At 44.7% G+C, this 21,084-nt stretch overlaps 1 protein-coding gene across 1 annotated transcript in view; it reads right to left on the reverse strand.

Annotated features, from left to right (window-relative positions):
- The window catches only part of SPTB (spectrin beta, erythrocytic), a 280,750-nt gene extending 260,200 nt beyond the window's left edge, over positions 1 to 20,550 (reverse strand). Inside the window, exon 1 of the mRNA XM_086937103.1 lies at positions 20,429 to 20,550. The gene's annotated coding sequence lies outside the window, so the exon portion shown is untranslated. The remainder of the gene's footprint in view (positions 1 to 20,428) is intronic.
- Positions 20,551 to 21,084: the final 534 nt, after the last annotated feature.

Genomic DNA, 21,084 nt, shown 5'->3' on the forward strand with positions numbered 1-21,084 from the left:
CCTGGCCAGGCCCAGGGTTGAGGTCGGCCGGAGGCCAGGCGGCCACGTGGTGGAGTGTCCAAGATGGCGCCCCGGGATGGGCGCGTAGACTGGCAGTGGATCGGGCCCACGAGGTTGACATACTCGAGGGCAGGGGTCCCTGAGGGGACGGAGGGCGTGCAAGAGTGGTGTGTGGTACCTGCGGGACCGGGCTGAAGCCGGGTCGGGCTGGGGGAGAGCGGCCTTCCATGTGGCCTGTCCAACATCTAGTTTTGATGTAACTGGGCGCACTCCCGTAGAGTGCCTTGTGTGTGATACACAGTCCCTTAAACAGTGCCCTCTGTCTAACGGGAAGCCAATGCAACTGACGCAGGAGAGGTGAAGCATGAGCTTTCCTAGGCTTCTTAAAGACCAGTCTCGCTGCATCGTTCATGACTGTCTGAAGCCTCTTAAGTTGTTGCTTGGGCAGCCCTATGTACAGCGCATTGCCGTAGTCCAGTCTTCCCAGAATTATGGCTGACACCGCAGTTCTTAGAGTGGAGAACGACAAAAGTTGGGCGATCTTGCGGAGCTGTTTCAGTAGGCCAACACACGTGCCTACCACACCTGACACCTGTTTTTTCATGGACAGAGTGCCATCAATGTGGATACCCAGGCTTTTCACCACGGTTGCTGGCTCCGGCGTCCTGCCCAGCTCCGTAGGCCAAAACCCATCATTCCAGGGGCTGCCAGAGATGGCTATTGGCAGCACCTCTGTTTTGGCCGGGTTAATCTTTAGGGAGTTTGCAGACATCCAGTTTACTGTGTACCTTAGAATGTTCTGCAGCCTAGCTTGTGCACCTGGAGAATCCTCTATTTGAATAACAATCTGTGTGTCATCAGCATAATTAAAAACTTGACACTCCATCTGATTGAGAGCTGAAATCAGTGGCTGCAGGTAGATGTTGAAGAGGAGCGGTGAGAGAGCCGAACCTTGTGGTACTCCACATTTGATGGCCGCTGATGTAGATACTAGGTCGGACAGCTGCACCTACTGTGATCTATCTTGCAGAAAGGAGGTAAGCCAGCCTAGTACTGGCCCCCCGATGCCCAAGTCTCTCACACGCGACAGCAATTGACTATGACACACCGTGTCAAAAGCCGCGGAGAGATCAAGTAGCACCAGGACCCCCGGGATCTTCTTATCAGCTCTACACCTCAGTTCGTCCAGAATGGATACCATCACCAGCTCCGTGCTATGGTATGCCCTGAAGCCTGCCTGATTATGCTCTAGCAAATCATTGGCCTCCAGGTGTCTTGAAAGGTATGTCAGCACATGCTGTTCCAAAACCTTTGCTAAAAAAGGTAGTTGGGAAATTGGCCTAAAATTCGTTAAGACCTTTGGGTCCGCCCCTGGCTTCTTGAGCAGCGGGATCAGCCGGGCTTCCTTAAGCATAACCGGTACTTGTCCAGTTTCCAAAGATTGTTTAAAAGGTAGAGAACATCTTCTTCTAACCCTGGCATAGCTAACTTAAAAACCCTCGGGGGGCAGGGATCAACCTGAGAGCCAGATTTTACCCTCCCTACCAGACTAGCTAGCATCTCCTTTGTAATCAAGGGAAAAGTTTCTAAGGGATTATCAACTTTTGGAAGACGTGGAGTAACTTGTAGTGAACAATTTAAGACAGGGGTATGAGAGATCTCTAACAGGAGATCTTCAATTTTACTAATGAAAAAATCCTGGAATCTTTGACAATCCTCCAGAGAGGCGTCAGGCCTCTGTTCCTTATTTTTCCTTAGTTCCACGAGCACCCTGAAGACTTCTTTTTGCGGGTTATCGGATTCGTCAATTCTGGTCTCAAAGTATTCAGATTTTCGGGCCAAGATGGCCTTTTTATAAGTGGCCAGCTCTTGCCGATAAAGGCTCTGTGCAGACGTGTTATAGTCCCTCCGCCAAGCTCTCTCTGCTTTCCTAAGTGCTCGTTTCCTAAGTCTCAATGAATCATTGAACCAGGGCGCTCCCACTCCTTTGTCCCCCACTTTCACCTTTCTAGCTGGCGCCACTAGTTCGATGGTATCAGTTAGTTTGTCCACCACCTTCTTACAGATGACCTCTATGTTATCATCCCCAATGGTTAGTGCCGTGTAATTACGTAGGTTTCCAACCAATGCTTCCTCATTTATAGAGTTCCATCGTCTCACGGGTTTTCCATGTGGGTCTGGATTTCCCTCCATCTTTTGATACCTCCTTCTGTCCCCTAAGCAGAAAATGGTCGGACCATATACATGGCGTACATACCACCTGCTTAGCCCCGAGGTCAGTCGACCACACCAAATCCAGCGTATGGCCCTTATCGTGGGTAATACCTGCTACAAGTTGTATCAGTCCCAGCGCTATTATTGATTCTTCTAGATGGCCAGCCTGCCCCTCTTTGGGAGAGATCTCCCAGTGGAAGTTAAAATCTCCCATGATTAACAGATCCTTTTAATGAGACCTGAGGTCATGAACAAGCTCTATAAAGTCATCCGCAAAGTTGGGGGTGGCCCGAAAGGGACGGTAAACCAAAAGGATCACCAGACAGTCTATACCCACCTCGAATTTAACCCCAAGCAGATCTGCATCACCCAGGCTTTCAGCACAAACTATTTCAGCCTTCCAACCGCTTTTATACAGGAAAGCAACCCCCCCCTCTCTTACCGTTAGCACGATTCTGACAGATAGCCCTGAAGTTAGGGGGAAGGGAGGCCACCACGTCTGGCGTGGATGAGTCTTCCAACCAAGTCTCTGTGACCCCTAAGATTTCGAACTCTCCGTCTTGTAATAGTGAGAACATTTCAAGATTATGTTTCTGGAGCGATCTGGTATTTAAAAGACCGTACGTCAGGACCTTAACCGCTTTCTTGCTCTTCACACTTTTCAACTCAGACACAGATTTAAGTAATCCTTCCCTCCGTAGCAATGTTATGCATTCCTCACTAAGCCCTGGGTTGCCTTGCTGTAGACACATTAAGTCTGATCTACTATACCTGACGGATATCCCAGGGTTTATGGCCCCTGGTCCCGGTAGGTCGCGGATGGGTGCAGATGGGCTCGCCTCTGGCGAGCCTCCGGCGCTCCCACGGTGCGCAGACGCTGCACGCTGGTATGGGGCAGGTTTAAATAGGCGTCTTAGGTGACCGCCTGTCAGCCTGCCAATTCGATCCTTCCCTCAAAATGGCACCCACCGGCGTCCAAGCTCTCCCCAATCCAAAATGGCACCCAGTAACTTCGTGGTAGTGGCTAGGACCCGCTAAGCAGCAGTGCGGACACAATTATATTGCAAGTAAGTGGACCCTCTTATTAAAAAATATATTCTACTATTAAAAAACAAAGTCCCCTTCGTTAATGCAGAGAAGCCCCCGATTTGTGCAGATGCACCGCGCGAGCAGCGTGACGCGCGTTTAAAAACACAGCTTCCTCGTAGCTTCAGTTAAATCTATCACCTTGTACAGGCCGTACCCGTGGCTAATCCCGTCTTAAATAGGCGTCTTAGGTGACCGCCTGTCAGCCTGTCAATTCGATCCTTCCCTTAAAATGGCGCCCACCGGCGTCCAAGCTCTCCCCAATCCAAAATGGCGTCCAATAACTTCGTGGTAGTGGCTAGGACCCGCTAGGCAGCGGTGCAGACACAATTATAATGCAAGTAAGTGGCCCCTCTTAATAAAAAATATATTCTACTATTAAAAAACAAAGTCCCCTTCGTTAATGCAGAGAAGCCCCCGATTTGCGCAGATGCACCGCGCGAGCAGCGTGACGCGCGTTTAAAAACACAGCTTCCTCGTAGCTTCAGTAAAATCTATCACCTTGTACAGAGTTATAGAGAAAGTCACTGGACCAACGCCATGGGTATCTCCCATGGTGATAGCAGAGAAACCCTGGCAACCAGGGAAAATCAGAATTTGCATAGACATGCGAATGCCCAACAAGGCAATAAAGAGAGAAAGACATATAACACCCACTGTAGATGACATACTGACAGATCTGAATGGAGCCCAATGGTTCTCAAAGCTAGACCTCAACGCTGGGTACCACCAACTCCGATTGGCGGAAGAGAGCAGGTACATAACAACATTCTCAACCCACCTTGGTCTTAGAAGGTATAAGAGACTAAACTTCGGGATCTCATCAGCGGCGGAAAAATTTTAAAATACGATCTGGGAGATACTATCTGGCCTACAAGGAGTATTAAACGTAGGTGACGATATCCTGATACACTCCAAGACCAGTGAAGAACATCACCAGCGTTTGCGATCCACGCTCAAGAGACTAGCTGAACATGGAGTAACACTACACAAGGACAAATGTAAGTTTTTTCAAAAATCGATAGAATTCTTCGGATACGTGTTCAGCCCCGATGGTGTCCAAGTTGATCCCAGGAAGTCACAAGCCATAAAGCATGCCTCGGCGCCGACCACAGCCTCAGAAGTGAGGAGCTTCATGGGCATGGCCCAATACTGTACCAGATTCATACCAAACTTAGCAACCATTGCCGAACCCCTCCAAAATCTAACCAAAAAGGAGAGTCCATGGAGATTAACGGAGACCGAGGAAGAAGCATTCAAGAAGATAAAGAATGCCCTACTAGATGGAACGACCATGGCTTATTTCAACACGACAAAACCCACAGAAATTCTGGTAGATGCCACCCCAGTCGGACTAGGAGCCCTCCTCACGCAGGAAACAGAGCCAGGAGTATGGGCGCCACTAGCGTTTGCGAGCAAGGCCCTCACAGCCACTGAAGCGAGATACTCTCAGATCGAACGAGAAGCTTTAGCAGTAAAGTGGGCATGTAACCATTTCCATCTCTATATAACCGGACACCCATTCAGAATGGTGACTGATCACCAACCCCTGATTCCATTGTTCAAAGGCACAGCACCTCACCGCGGATTGAAAGGTGGGCGATCCAAATCCAACAGTACCAAATGGACCTTGTGTACAGACCAGGAGCCTAAAACCCGGCAGACTTTTTGTCTCGACATCCCGCCAAGGAAGAAGCACAAGATGAAGAACCCGAAAGACAGACTGAAGAATTTGTTAACATGATATCACAAGGATCATGACACCCAAGCAATGTCAGCTGACAAAATCATAGACCAATATGCCAACAATGCCGTCCTGAAGAGAGTGGAGAATGCTGTACACACAGGTACATGGGAAGGTTTCCTGCGAGACGTGCATGGTTGGAGTGAAGATGACCGTGCACGGTTAAATCAATTCTGGAAGATACACAATGAGATCAGCATCGCTGAAAATGGTCTCATCCTGAGAGGATCAAGAGTGATAATCCCAAAGTCTCTACAAGAACAAGCGACGGTGTTGTCACATGAAGGCCACCAAGGCACCAAGAGGATGAAGGCCCGTATGCGGGAGAAAGTATGGTTCCCGAACTTGGAGGATGCTGTGGACACCATGGTAAAGAATTGTCGAGCGTGTCAGCTAACGGGAAGAGCGGAAGCCCCCGCACCAATTATCACAGAGGAACATGCGCTAGCACCGTGGTCCTGGGTCAGCCTAGACTTTGGCAGCTTCCCAGACGGAAGAGTCACGGTAGTACTAGTGGACAGCTACACGAAGTATCCAATAGTGGAAGTAGCCCAGTCCACAAGCTTCATGAACATACAACCAATATTGAGCAAAACCTTTGCACTATTTGGGATTCCTCAACAACTAAAAACAGACAATGAGCCTCCCTTCCAGGGGAGTGAGTTCAAAGAGTTCATGCAAAGACTAGGAATTCACCATCGCCGCATAACACCACAGTGGCCTCAAGCTAATGGTGAAGTGGAGAGATTCATGAGGACAATAAATAAAGTATTAAGGATCTCCGCAGTGAAGGGAACCAACCCTGAAGATGCTCTTCAAAGCTTTCTAAGAGAATACAGAAGCACTCCCCACAGCACCACACAAAGATCGCCGTGGGCTCTCATGTTCACAGGACCCAGACATGATCTGCTACCCATGGCAGAAGAATGGAGGCCTGAGCCATATCATCCGAAAGGAACCCAAACCCGGCGGAAAAGAACCAATGACAAAGCAAGCAAAAGAAGAGGTGCTCAAGACCGACTACTGGTTCCCGGGGATCATGTGCTCATCCGGGCCCGTAGGCCTGGGGGAAAGTTCAGAACACCATATGAGACCGAACCATGGGTTGTCAGAACAAGCAGAGGCACAGCAGTGACAGCCCGGCGTGAAGGTGAAGAAGTAACAAGAAACGTGTCATGGTTCAAGCGAATTCCATCAACACCTGCCAACACAGAGCGTCAGATGGGTACACCAGAAAGACCGAACACCAGCAGTGAACCGACAGGTGATCCGGTGAGCAGTCCAGCATCCACCCAGTCCGCCGTGACCACAGAACCACTGACGTCATCCGCGAGAGCCTGCCCTGAGAACACTCCGGTAAGAGGGAGAAGGCAGTACAGCCTCAGGCCAAACCCGAGGCCCAGTCAAAGACTCGCAGACTTTATGTGCTAAACTAATTTGTTTCAAAGAACCAATTTGGGAAGGAATGTAGCGCTCTAGTTGTTGGTAGCTCCGGCCTCGGCCGGAACTACGTATGCCAAATGTATCACCTTCTGGCCAGGCATGGCCAGAAGGCTATAAATAAATGGTCGGAGGTCGCTCGGGACTTCCGGTCCGACCAAACCTCTACAGTGTCTGCATGTGTCCTGTCTATTTGCATGGCGCCATATGTATATGCACTCACCCCTTTACAATAGGGACCAACCAAAAATGTTTTGCGGCCTGTCCACCCGCCCTGGAGTGGCAAAACCACTTTCTGAAGCCCAGGTCTGGGAAGCACAGCTTATTATGTCTTTCTGTGATTTGTATCACACAAGTGAGTTATAATCAAGTCTCACAGTGCCCTGTCTCATTGCCAATGTGTAAACTGGATCCAGAAAACATCACTTCATTACACAACTGCAATGGAGAACAACACATCATAGGAATCGATTATCGGGTATGTTATATAATCTTTGTTTAGGGGATTCTTCTTAAGGGGGTCCACACTCCTTGGCAGCCATCGCAGGTCCGCTCTAGGTGAAGTCCACCCAGAGGTTTCCATGTCCGCACGTCTCCATGTGCCTTACAGGAGGTGTGCCACTCTTGAGCATCAGGAGACCTCTTCCCCCAATTCATCAAAGATCCTGTAGCAATTCTGAACCACTGAACCATGATGTTCATTAGCTCTTCAGGTGGGTCTGATGATGCGGAACAGGCAAGAATGTAAGATTCTGATCAGGAGGGAGAGGTGGGATAAGGTGATGGACATGAAAGGTCTTGTAGAGGACCTGGATCACTATTGAGCATCCTGAAGAAGATGAGATAAGCATCCTTGGTAATGCATGCTCAACAGGTATCCATGAATGTTGTCATGGCATACGCCTTTTCTCTTTGCCAGTGCAGAGGAGAGAAGACTTTGCTTTCCTTTTCTTGTAGACATATGGTTTCATCTTTCTTCTCTGTTGGCAGCCCTGTTGCTGTACTATATTCTGGGATGGCAGTAAATATGCTGTTCCTAGGGGAATCTGGGCTCTAATCTTTCTCTCAAAGAGTAGGTATGTTGGGAAGATGCCTTCGGTGCCACACAGAACGTCTCCAGAGTCCCAGGATTTGGCATAGCTCTTGAGTTTGGCTTGTATGTGATCTTGGCAGCTCTTGTAACTTTCTTCGGTGTGGTCATGAAATCCTCCAGAGTCCATTATCCTGAAACATCAAAGTTGTGATCTTTCTGTGATGAAACTCCTTGTATCTGCAAAACTACAGAACTTCTTTGTTAAGGTGAAATCTTTCTGATAGGCCAAACATTCAGAATATCTTGTCGAGGGCTAGAATCGCATATTCGACGAACTGCTGTCACATCTGGAGAAGTGTGGCTCAGGGGTTAGAGGCGGCAGACCCGGAAGCTGAGATCGGCCCTGGACCAGGGTTCAATTCCCCGCCTCGGCGGGTCTTGGGCTCAAAAATTCCACGGACTCGATAATTCTCGCTCCGGTGCCTTCTCGACTCACGGGTTCACACTCTGCGACTCTGGGCAATAGCTTGCTTAATCTCCACCACGGCCCCTCGCGGCGGGATGCCTGGCTTTCACCTTGTGGATACCCTGCCGGGGTTATCTCACAGGGGAATACCAGGACGGGTTCCCTAAGCAAGCGCCGGGAAACCCTTTGTGGGTAGCTGTGCGCTATATAAGCTCAAATACATTTACATTTACATCTCGAAATACACTACACACCAATGATGGCAAGTAAATAATTGTCCAGTTGCGATTGTTCCAAAGAAATTAACTGCCACATCATCCCAGATACCATCAGAGAAATCAGAAGGGGAGGACAGAGAGGACATTATACCCCAGACCTCTCGCTCATGTGCAGAATTAATTTATAGAGTTTAGTGCACATCTGCCTGTCTAATATTGACTGGGGAGCTAAACACGTTCACACCTCTAGAGGACACCAGAGAAAACCTCTGCCATGTTTTCTCATAAATATGGTCTGGGGAGAGCACAGACAGGGCCCTACAAGTTGTTTTGACTCGGCCTCTGCAGAAACCAATTGACAGGGCTGTGGTAGCACAAACATCTGGTCTCAGGAGTGGACTGTTTTCTTGGGCTTTCACACATATGGAAGGGGCTAAGTATTTAGTATTTTAACAGTTCATGGAGAATCATATCTTCAGTATCAGAAGGCTCTTTACCACCACCATTTCTCCTGGATTTATGAAGGACTAGTTGGGTTCCTCTGAGCATTAATTCCTTTTCTTTGACCAAGCAGCTCATCCTGCTCATGTCTGAAAGCTGTTGACTTCTTCGGGGATCTCACAGCTCTTTGAGGTCACTGCACAGGTGAGTGTCCTTGACTCCTCCAAACTCTTGCCAATGCTGAGTGTCTATCAGGTTTCAATGAGGTCTCCCTTGCTTAGGGTTAGTGGGTGAGCCTCCCTCACTACAATCAGATGGAACCTCTGTAATGGAGGGTCAGAACTTCAAAAAAGCTAAAGGAACCCCCATACAACAGCTATATTTGGCTTTCTGCGTATGCTTTCTCATGTTCAGTGATCTTCTACTGACATAGGTAATGATATGTCGCGGTGACTCAGCAATGAATTCATGTTATGTGAGTAAAGCCCTCTAGGCCAACTGGATTGGCATAGACAGTGGCTTCAGATTGAGGTTCTGGGCCAAAGAAGGATCTGGTTTGCCATTTACTACATGTTGGCATTACCGAAACTACTCGTACAGCTGTCATTTTTTGGTGAGACACTGATTGAGGCACCCACATATCTCAGATGCGCCCACACTAAATGAAGATATCATATAGGGGCTGTCTGGCAGCATCCCTGGGGACTACCTAGCATTGCCTAATGTGGCACTGGCCCTAGGCAGAATCTTCCTATGTCAATGAGACAGTAGAGGGGAAGCTGTTGTTCATCACAGTGGAGTAACAACAGTACACACTTCATTTCTATGTCTATTGCTGGCACAGGGAGGTTTGCTTTCGCTAGCAGAAGTAATATTTTGCTGTTATTATCTATTGGCTAGATGTTCATATGTTCCGATTGCCTGAGGCATCTGTCTGCCTACTCAATGGCAGAGCATTAGGTGGCCACCTTCTATAAACTTTATCTATATGCAGCGCAACCAATATGGGGCCAGATTTACTGCTTTTAGGAGCAGACTAATCTTCCTGCTTGTGGAACACTAGGTGGCCATTTTGTGACCCTTTACCCTAGAATCAGGTATGCTGGTTAGCTTTACTACCTGTACGATCAGTTTGGTGCCCCACTGCTGCTACCACCCTAGGTGACCACTTAGTGCTGCCTTTTCTTAGAACCCGCCTTGCGACTGCTGTGGCGTCAATGCGGAGCACAACGGATTTCAGTTTTGCACACTATTGAAGGTAAAATCAGACCATACATTGCACCAATTCAGTGACTGTCAATGAGCACATGACTCAATAAGAGCTGTTCATAAAAAAATAATATAGACTCATGATGGAAACATTCAAGAGGGGCGAGGTCACTGGTTGGCAAAATAAAGCATGCATGCCACTACTCTTTGAATTTTCAAACTAACAAGCTCTCAATGATGTGCAGATACACTACAAATAACTGGTTGGTTGACATTTGTCAGCAAAGTCTCCCATTTCTTGGTAAAGGCACGCTGGAAAAAAGACCTCAGTGAGTAAAGGACTGCTGTAGAAAGTGGAGTGAAATTAAAAATTGTTGGAAATGCGCCCTTACTGCAGGATGACCCAGGATGTTTTTGCCTTTTTGCAAAATCCAATTTTTGCTTGTGCACCTTACCCCTGCTAACCAGGTGTAAAGTGCTTATGCTCCTTCTTTCAACATGGAAAATTTGGTATACCTTGATTGGCACATTTAACTTACTCATATGTCCCCAGTATATGGTGCTAACTGCGCCCAGGGCCTGTAAATAATTCAATGCTACTAGTGGACTATAGAACAAACTGTATGAAGCACTTGAGGGGCACCGTAAATTATGTCTTCAGGTCTACTGTTGTAGCCTGGCTATGCAGTTATAAAACTGGAAATTTTACCTGTTAAAATAACTCCTTTTGAGTGGCCTAAACCTTCTATTCAAAAAAGAATAAGTCACCCATAAGTAGTCCTAATTGACCATAAGGTAGGGTGCATGGTAATTAAATGTAGGACATGTAAAGTTTTAATGTGAAAAATATTCTCACAGTGACAAAGCCCTAATAGCTATTTCACTGTAGCAGTGTTGGCTGTTTCAAGGAAAGCACTAAGATACAATATTAAGTGTAATATATATATATATATATATTTGATGTCAGAATGCCTGAAATTAAAATATTGCACGGAGAAAAACTGGTGTCCGTTCCGTTTCTGGCTCTATGAACATGGAGTGGTGAAGATACGGTGTATTTGTGTGTGTGTATATATATATATATATATATATATATATATATATATATATATATATATATACATATATATTATTTTGTATTACAATACTGCACAGATGTTACATTACATGTCGCTGCTTCGTATTTATATAAAAGGTGTTACAGTATTCAATTATGGAAAGTACAACAGTCGTCAATACAGTCTTCTGAATTTCAAATGGAATGCACAAGAGAATTTTTCCTATTATCCTTAAGGTATGGAATGAGGAAGAGATGACTGCGTTAATTTGATCTCCGAAAGTGAGCTTGTCATCGCATGACTACTAAATTCCTTCCCAGCTCCTGTGGCCACCAGATGGGGGACCAGAAGGAAATGTCATTCCTGAATAGGGCCACTTCAGTCTTCCCGGAATTTAACTTAAGGCAATTGCCCTTCATCCATTTGCCTACTTTTAGCATACAGTTATGAAAACTCAAGGCTGTAACTTGAGCATCACTGGAAATCGAGTCGACAATTGTATGTCGTCAGCATACAGCACAATGGAAAAGTCAAAGGTTCTAATCAGACTTGCCAATGGTGTAACGTATAAATGAAAAAGTGTAGGGCTCAGAGATGACCCCTAAGGTACCCCACAAGGGGAATGAAAAATGGCTAGAAACAAACTAATTTAGGGCAACTGATTGTTCTCTTCCAGAGAGAAAGGATCCTAAAATGTCCAATACAGATCTCTTAAGCCGGATGTCATGGATATGGTCTAGAAGTAGATTATAGTTGACTATGTCGAACGCGGCTGACAGGTCAAGTAGAATAAGGACTGCTTTGCCTCCATTATCTAGAATTACCCTAATTTCTCTAGAGGCCACAATCAATGCTGATTTGTTACTATGACCGCTTCTGAATCCAAACTGAGTGGAATCAAGAAGGTTATTCTTGTTTAAGAAGGAAGCAAGTTCCTGGTTCATATCCTTCACCACAAAAGACGGGAGACAGGTGCCTATGGTTGAGCGTGTTTTTTTTTTAAACAATGGTTGCACAGATGCAGTTTTCCACTGTTTGGAGAAATACCCTGATCTGAAAATATCAACATTTCATTAACATTTTTTTATGAAATGTGTAGCTATGATTTCCAAAGCTAGTTGAACAATTGCTGGGGGACAGGGATCAAATGGAGAGCACAAGTTTACTGATTTCAATAATAGGCAGAGGCATTTTTAGCCAAGAGACACCTAAAATAAAAGCAATTTTTGACTTCAAAGCTCGTGAGTCTACTGCCTGTATTGGGCCATTTGGCATGTATGTTAATATTTCCTGAATGTTATGATTTTATTCCCATTTACATTTTTAAGGGACAATTCTCAAAGGCATTTAAGAGTATCTAAAATAGTATTACTGGAACACTACTTTACATTCTCCAAAATGCTCTAGCGTGTACGTAGTTATTTTTTATTAGAAAGCTTTAACACGTCAGGTAGAGTAAGGTCTTAGTTTCATACCCACCAGAAAACCCCTGTCCATTTTTACTTACACCTCACAGTGTAGGGAAGCATGATGGAAGCACCAGGAGATGTTTGGTAATGAACTAGTTTGAGAGATCTTGGTATGGGAGCTGGTAAGATAGCCTGGTGGATGATTTTACCTGCTAGAGATTGAAAAACACACCGTATAACTCACATTCATATAGAGGCAGTCTGACCAGTGTCGGTATATTGCATATCACGGCCAGTATTCCATGACCCAGCGAGTACCTGGAGGTTAAGCCGCCCATAGAAAAAAATATACACTTCGGGTTTCTCCATCCCACTTCCCCATCTAGTTTTACCTCTCGATTTGGAGTCCTACAGGTTGTAATGCAGGATAAACTGCAGTTTTAATATTACAGAATGGTAAAGCCGCACGGCAAATTTATTAAGACTTTACACCTGCACAAATTCATGCAAAGTGAATCAAACCAAAGTTTTAAAAGGGCATTTACTTTTGAACTAGAAAATGCCCTTTTGTTAGCGCAAATAGCGAATTAACCCACGTTGCATCACAAGTGCATTACATGGGTGCGAAATGGGTGGATCACCGTAACAACCAAAGTTTTCACACAAAGCCCTGTCAACTAAAATAGTCAGACTGTGCTCTGTATCAATAAAATTATGTGTCCTTGAAACAGATGTTAGCCTGTAGAAACGTTTATATTTATGCAAAAATTTCATACATTGCATATGCATACAGTCCAAGCAAGCGCACACGTACACCTAAGATATGCATACACTCCAAGCAGGCGCACGCGACCCAAGCTTTATGGAAGTCACCAAAGTGTCAGGCAGGGGATACAAACTACTGGTAGATTGCCATCACACTTACTACACCCAGTCCTACACTTACAAATGATCAACACAGGGCACTATTAAATGACTCCATATTTCCATGAACACATGCCAGTGTTTCCTCCCACAGCCGCAAGTGACCCCTATAACCGGAAATCGGCACAGAACCGACACTGACACCTTGCATGTGCCACCGTTCCCGGATACCAGACATTTGTTGCGCTTTCTTTCCTACACACTCGCTGAAGGATTCCTGGCATGTGGCTGACATCCAATGTTTCTAAACTTAGAGCTACTGATAGCAATTGCAAGCCAAGGCCCAGCACTGCCACTTGACCTTCTAAACATGGCCGCCATTATTATATCCTAACCTCACCAGAGGACAAGCTACATCAGAGCAGCCATTTCTCAATGCCTCGAATAGTAAGCCCGTGAGGCAGGCACTGGCGGTGAGCCTACAAGCTGGATTACTGGCAGGCCCAAATCACTATTTCATTCTTCCGAGATCCATGTCCGAGTTAAGAAAGAGTTGGCTAATAACAAAAAAAAGACGCTGTTTAAATACCATGATAAAAATCAGTTTGTAGAGAGTGTTCTCAGTAATGAGAGTGTGTCACATTTTTGGCTTTTGTAATGCACACCCAGCACCAGTTGCAATCCTCATATTTCACAAAATTGATGTCACGCCTATAAATTAATTTAAATAATTTTTCAACAATTACATTCTCTCAGTGGTGTATGAATTTCAACCAATGAGAAGGCTAGAGATGGGTATAGTGTAACCTATTGTTTTTATAGCACTACTTCCACCAATAAACACTTTCTTGTTCGGAAAACACGTGTTAGAAAAGCTTAAAATAAATGGGTACTAGGTCACTGCCCTTGCTATTCTTGTAATGCCGGAAGCATTCTAGGGACATAATTATCCAAAAGGCAGAAGGCAGAGTCATTCTTAGCCGTGGCTTGACAGCGCAACAATTTGAAACTTATTGTTACCCATTATTTAAACTATAGGGCAGCTGTCAGCAAGATCCATAGTTACCCCTTTTCTAAAATATACACCGAGTGGTGATTGGACCTATTCAGAGGCGTACAACTCTCTCACCTCATGCTATAAGTGGCTTGATGTATCATTCTGCTTATTGTTGAGTGACTGCATCGTAATGCGTGAGGAACTAAATTACCTCTTAAAAGTACACTGAATCATCACATAATAAATTATCCCATAGCTGCATTGCATATAAAAACAGTTGTGTCTTGTTTTTGTGTACTGCAGTACACTTTTTAATGTTTCTAGTTTTTTGTTCACTGCAGTTGGCTTTCAAGATGTTTTGGCCAGGACTCAACCTGCAAGCCAGACCAACTGGTTTTGGCGAAACTTGTTTTTTTTAATGTCATCAGAATCCCAAAACAGCATTATATAGACTACATTGTCATCCCCAACCCTTGCCTGTTTCAGCAGTTTGAAACATTGGAATTATTTATTAATCGCAATGGCCTCCTACCCATGATTTCCTCCTCCCTATCAGTAATTAAGACAGCACACTATCATGTTTATAACTTACCAAAGATGTATCATTTACTCTGTATAAATCACAGAACAGTCTTGGTTCAAGCCACATCATTTTCTAGACTAGGGCAATGTATGGGAGTTTATTTAAGCTTTAGGGGCATCCACTGGCAAGATTGAAGCAGTCCAAACCAGATTAAGAATATTTTTGGTTTATTTAAATTCGATCAATTGATCCGGCCTCAGGAGGAGCTTGACTTGGTTGAGCATCTCTCATGAGATAATGTTGAGAGGTCTGTCTAGAGTCTTAAAGGCTGTTCATGGATGGACTCTCAGTACTTTGCAAACTGTACTAATTTTCTTCAACTATAACTTAGATTATGCTCTGCAACTGATCCTTAAATAAAAATTCACAGGTGTCAACAATCGAGACTTTGTGATAAACACATTGCTGTATTTAGTGCCATGCTTTGGAACCAACTACAAATTTCACTACGGACTCCCAGTTTAATTTACTGACAGGTCAGAGCTCCACACACATCATGACAGCAAGCACGTACCTAGAGGTGTGCCAGTTCCAAGAAGAGTGACACTAAGGGGATTGGAGGACATGGCAAACAGGACACAGTTGGAGATGTGGGACTCGTAGTCAGGGCAATTCCCATTCCAAGATGGTGGACTTTATTTCTCGAGTCATTGACTACTATTACACAAGTGTCCAATCCAAGATGGCAGCCATCACGGCAAGGCATGATGTTACTTCCTCTCCTGAGTCAGCAGACACTCTATAAAAGGCATTAAGATGCAAACACTCCATTCCTGAGAAACTTGAGTCTTGTTGGGTTTTTCCAACTCTCACATTAGAATGCACTCATGTTCTCCATCCCTGGACCTTTGTTGTTTTCTCGAGTCCCCTTTTAGTCTCCCTATGCCGTACACAAGCTATGATGCATCTTTTGGCTTTAGTTCCTCTGCAGTTTTCAGGACACACTCACTGAGCCAACCTCCATGGTTTCTCTAGGACCAGCAGTCCCAAGTTCTGGTGGAGGGTTGCAGCTGCGGAAGGGTCTTTAGATTCCTTACTCGACCTTCAATTGCTTCCCTGGGTCCCCAATACCATTTCGCGTGAACATTGTGTTCATAATAATGCTTTTGGGTCCAGGGAAGCTGGAGGTTTGGCACTGGAAATCCTTATTAATACTTTGGCCATGACATCTGTGCAGTTTTCATAGTTTTAGACATACCCTAAAAAATACTGCTTAAATGAGGAATACATTGTAAATACTGGTCTTTTTGTAATGTGTGCATATCCTGTATGTTTGGACCTTTTAACGATTGCAATTATTTGATGTCTAGAAGCGATCTTTTCCCGGCCTTCACTTGTGCAAAAGAAATACAAATATAATATATCTAGAGTACCATTGTACGAGGTGCACTTTATATACTTTTGAAAAGAATACGCTTAGAAACACACATTTTAAGATACCACGTTTGTTAAAATCATTTGCTAGACACGGTATGTGTGCAGCACCTGCCATAAACAACTATATTTACCAAAAACAAAATTCGGAGAAATTATGCCATATCTATGATTATTTCCATTTTTCACGGGAATTGCCTACTTTCTGTGAATAATGGGATGATAAGAAACTTAGAGGCCCGGGCTGATTTCCTCATCAGCAAATTAATGTTCCTGTTCTGCCATTTATTTAACTCCCTTTGTTCAACGAATGATGACTCCCAAGTCAAAAAACTAAACACAACAAAAATGTTTTGTGTAATCACCCAGTCAATGTAAAATGAGCTTTGCAAAGACTGGCTTCTCATAACCAACCACTATTGCATACAAAACATGCTTAAAGCAAATGGATATGAAACAAAATGAGTTCACTAAAACTCCACCTGTTGACTAAAATTAACAATTGTCTATAATTCCTTTCACAGAAAGACACCAAGTTACGATCAACAATCAACAAAAAACATTTCCTTTTTCAGAAATGTACATTCTTCATGCCATGTTCAACCGAAGTAAATCATGCAGTGCAAAAATACAAAGATTATGTTGCTGTAAAATATAACCCTATAATGACAATTTGCGATTCTGGTGATCTTAACAAACTCTTTGATCTTCTGGTTTGTATTCTGCCTCTCTTTCTTTAATGGTAGAATAAGAAATGCATATTTGATAATGTACATTACAATCCAGTGATGCCAGATCTGGGTTTTTGCACAATTTATGAAACCACTAGAACTGCGGACTTGTGGTATATTATGTCACAAAACCCCAAGCTCGCCTTATATAAGGAATGCAAGTGACCGAGGAATTCCAACACCATATAGATTAATATGGTTGAATTCGGAGTTCCTTTATAAGGTTATGGCACTCCGAGGTGACTTGCAATATCCTTATCATGTTCTCCAGGAGGTACTTTAGCCCATATATAAAATGTTTACACCATCACTTTTTCCACAACCCACTTAAAAGTTTGGGGCATATCCTTTTCATATGAAAGAGCAAGCATGTTTCTAAACATGATGAATAAAAATAAAACCACCAGCGTAAAATTAAACACATCAAAAACCTGTTAGTTATTTGTTGCAAATAGATATTAGAAACTGTTCAAGAGAAAGCAGATTTGATTTTTTTTAAAAGGAAGCTGCACTAGCTAGGAATGTGTAGAAACATGCAGAGAGATTCTAACTTTTCTCAAACTATCTAATTAGTGCAAAAATAAATATGTTCTCTCTGCTCATCTCTGTAAGCTAAAAAATAGAGCAGATAACAGAAAAGTAACGTTCTGTTTTCTCTTCTTTAAACAGCTGCTTCAGTTATGCTCTGTGGCCTGACCTGCCTTTTATCTCGGCTGCTGGCTCTGGCAGCTGGCATTGTGACGTCAGAACTCAGCTGCAATAACTTATAATACTCGAGCTCGGACATCTTTTCTTTATAATCGGTGAATGGGCGAGTCACAAGTCGCCGATTACAAAAGAAATTAGAAGCGTGTATTTATTCAGGGATTACAGAATCCCAAGAATTATAGGAAAATAGTACAGAGATATGCATTATTTGACTGAACGTCTTCAGTGATACCTTGTTGGTCCTTTACAATGCAAACTATAGTTCAACATTTTAACCTACATTTCACAGAAAGGATACATAGACGAGAGTATAAACCAAGTAAAGACCCTTCTTTAAGTCACTAACCATGGGCCTGCAAAATGTATTGGTACCTGCGAGCAAGAAACTGCATTATATTAACCTCCTGAAGCAAAAACATGTTATGACAGTAACTGCACATGAGCGCATATTAAAAAAAATGTTTTATTTCACACACCAACATGGCAAATCATTTACATTTTTAGAAATTATTTTTTCTCACAGTTCAATGATGTTATTTTATTCTCTACAGTTTCTTTCCACCGTTTAAATCATCAGATTGCATGATATCCTAAAAAGCCCCCTCCCCAATATACTCTAAATTCATGCATGAAAACCTGACTTTCACGTCAAATTTTCTATTGATCGACTTATTTCTTCCGTTTCAATGACCCCTCCTCACCCCCATCTTCCACGCCCCTCCTCTTTCTGGGTACAGCCCACTCTGGGTGGCATGCCTGCCTCGCTTCAATATTTCTGCACATCGCCTGCCCCTCATTTCATTGAGCACCACCTGCCCTCCTCTGAACTGTACCCCTGCAGCCGAACAATTCATAACCTACTCTCACCCATCTATTCATCCCAAAAACCACTTGCACAAACTCACACAGACCAGCCTGCCTATTTCTAATCTAATCCACTACAAAGAAACTGGGGCAAATGTATGGAGCATTGGAAGCACAATAGTGACTCAATAATCACCAATAATCAATAACCACTGGATTAACCACTAAATCACGGAGCATTGGGAGCACAAGAGTAACTCAGTATCCACCAATGATCAATAACCACTGGATTAACCACTAAGTCATGGAGCATTGGGAGCACAAGAGTAACTCAGTATCCACCAATGATCAATAACCACTGGATTAACCACTAAGTCATGGAGCATTGGGAGCACAAGAGTAACTCAGTATCCACCAATGATCAATAACCACTGGATTAACCACTAAGTCATGGAGCATTGGGAGCACAAGAGTAACTCAGTATCCACCAATGATCAATAACCACTGGATTAACCACTAAGTCATGGAGCATCGGGAGCACAAGAGTAACTCAGTATCCACCAATGATCAATAACCACTGGATTAACCACTAAATCATGGAGCATTGGGAGCACAAGACTAATTCAATGAGCCTCAACGATCAATACCACTGGATTAACCACTAATCTTGGGTTCCGGAGTAGCGTACTACTCTCCGTGAAGCACTGCAACACTTTATCAGGAGTAGTAAATGCTGTATACATCCAATTGCAACGCAATACACGATATCCTCGTAAACGTTTGGAACTCTGAGGGCATCCAATGAACAAACACGGAGCACCGTAAAATTGCAGACAGAAATAAAAAATGCAAATAACCAAGGGGTTGAGAGAATTTTTGCACCCAATTAGTATCCGTGCTAAAAAAACAGGGACTTATTCGTGCAAGCAGTATTTCTGTTTGTTGGGCACACTTTTGTGCCCCTCGCACACAGAAAGGGCCTGGCACCCACTGCTGTGCCAACACATGAGTGGGGCCAATTTGGGCTCACATCCGTGTGGCTGCTAGTGCTAAAACAGGTGCAAATACCGAGTGCACTCTGTTATAGCACCTGTACCCGAGTCTAAATGGCCAAGGACAACTGGCCCTTTAGAACTTGCTGGAAATAACTCGAGAGGAGCAGTGACCGGTCATCGGGTCAGTGACAATTTTTCCTTCTCCCGACATTTGAAACATCTCTGGAGATGACCTGGGAGAGTGCTGCTGCTCATACCGCACACCCGATGTATGGAAACGCCTCTGCATTTGTGGCAGCCTTAACTGCTCGGGAATTTCCCAGCTCTCACCCGTGGAAACAATGTCTCCAGACTTTAATCACAAAAATCTCCACAGAAACCTGACCATTCCAGAAATAGTTGTGGAGAATGGTAAATCGACGCGGCCATTATCACAGTTTTTACTACAATATCCATCATCTTGGCCAAAACCATGAAGTGGGGATAAAACAGGGACCGGACCAGGCAGAGACAGTAATGTCACTGCTGGCGACATTTCTACCGTATTTGTTTCTCGACACGGACATTTGGGGAATTACCATTAAGAGCACATTTTTTTCTGGTATTTCTGAAAGGTTTCTCCGGGCTACAAAAGGCTGCTGGGGACAGTTTAGAGATTTACCGGAATACGTCTGGTATTACTGCAGGGTGTCCCGGTAACACCGTCGGTAAAGACCCGGGCTTGTAATTGTGCACAGAAGACAAAGTGTCCGGTAACACGAGCAGTGAAGAGCGTCTCCACTTCGCACGGGTACCGGTGTGGTGGCTGTAAGAGTTTCTATAATATACCCAAATAACCCTATTAAAGATAACACTGACAATCTCCCTGCACACACCACACACAGTGTGCTTCTGAGGGGGTCCGTTAACGAGCAGAACACGAGCACAAGGGGTTAAATCCGTGCACCGAGACACAACTTCTTCACACAAACGTGCCTGAAGCAGGCCTGGGTACACAATTACCGTAGACACACTCTTAAGATACTAAAACACACCGCTGCCAGCCAGCCCTTACCTTGCGTTACTCGACGGTTCCCAGTGCAGTCCGAAACTCCACAGAAAGGGTCACAGGCAGCGACAGCCCCGCCGAGCTCGCAGCCAGCCACCTCCTCGGCTGGCAGGGACCCACCCAGTGACAAAAATAAAGTTATCAGCGCGCGCGGGCATTCCTCAGGGGCTGAGGAATGGGCCCTGAATGGCAGACACGCGGGCCCGGGAGTGGCACGGGCGGGCAGGCACAAGTGGCGGCGGCAAAAGAGGGTCAGAGGTGTGGCATAGTGTGGCGAGCAAGTTCTGACAATGGCAACCCAGGCCGGCACAATTTTGGAAGGGCGTTTAACGCTCATGCCATGGGCCAAATTGAACACCTCTTTTTATCTTATTTTTTTTATTGTGTAAAGCGTGACAGCTGCTGTCGGTAGCCTCAGGGCGCTATGCACAAGGGGGCTACCTACATATTCGCCTGCGGTGTGGACGGTGGGGTTCATGTGCTGACGGGATAATGTGTTTTTCACTCATTTCAGCAGGACTCTGAAGACTGGTGTATCTGCTTGCAAGGGCGCCCGGAAAATCTATCTTGTCTGGCAGCTTCGTAAAACTGCAACCGTCAGGGTTTCCCTTCCGCCACTAATGGACCGGGGTACCGGCCATGGAATGTCTGCGCCAGGCGAA

The sequence above is a fragment of the Lissotriton vulgaris genome, chromosome 9 (assembly GCF_964263255.1).
Source record: "Lissotriton vulgaris chromosome 9, aLisVul1.2, whole genome shotgun sequence".
NCBI classification, from domain to species: domain Eukaryota; kingdom Metazoa; phylum Chordata; class Amphibia; order Caudata; family Salamandridae; genus Lissotriton; species Lissotriton vulgaris.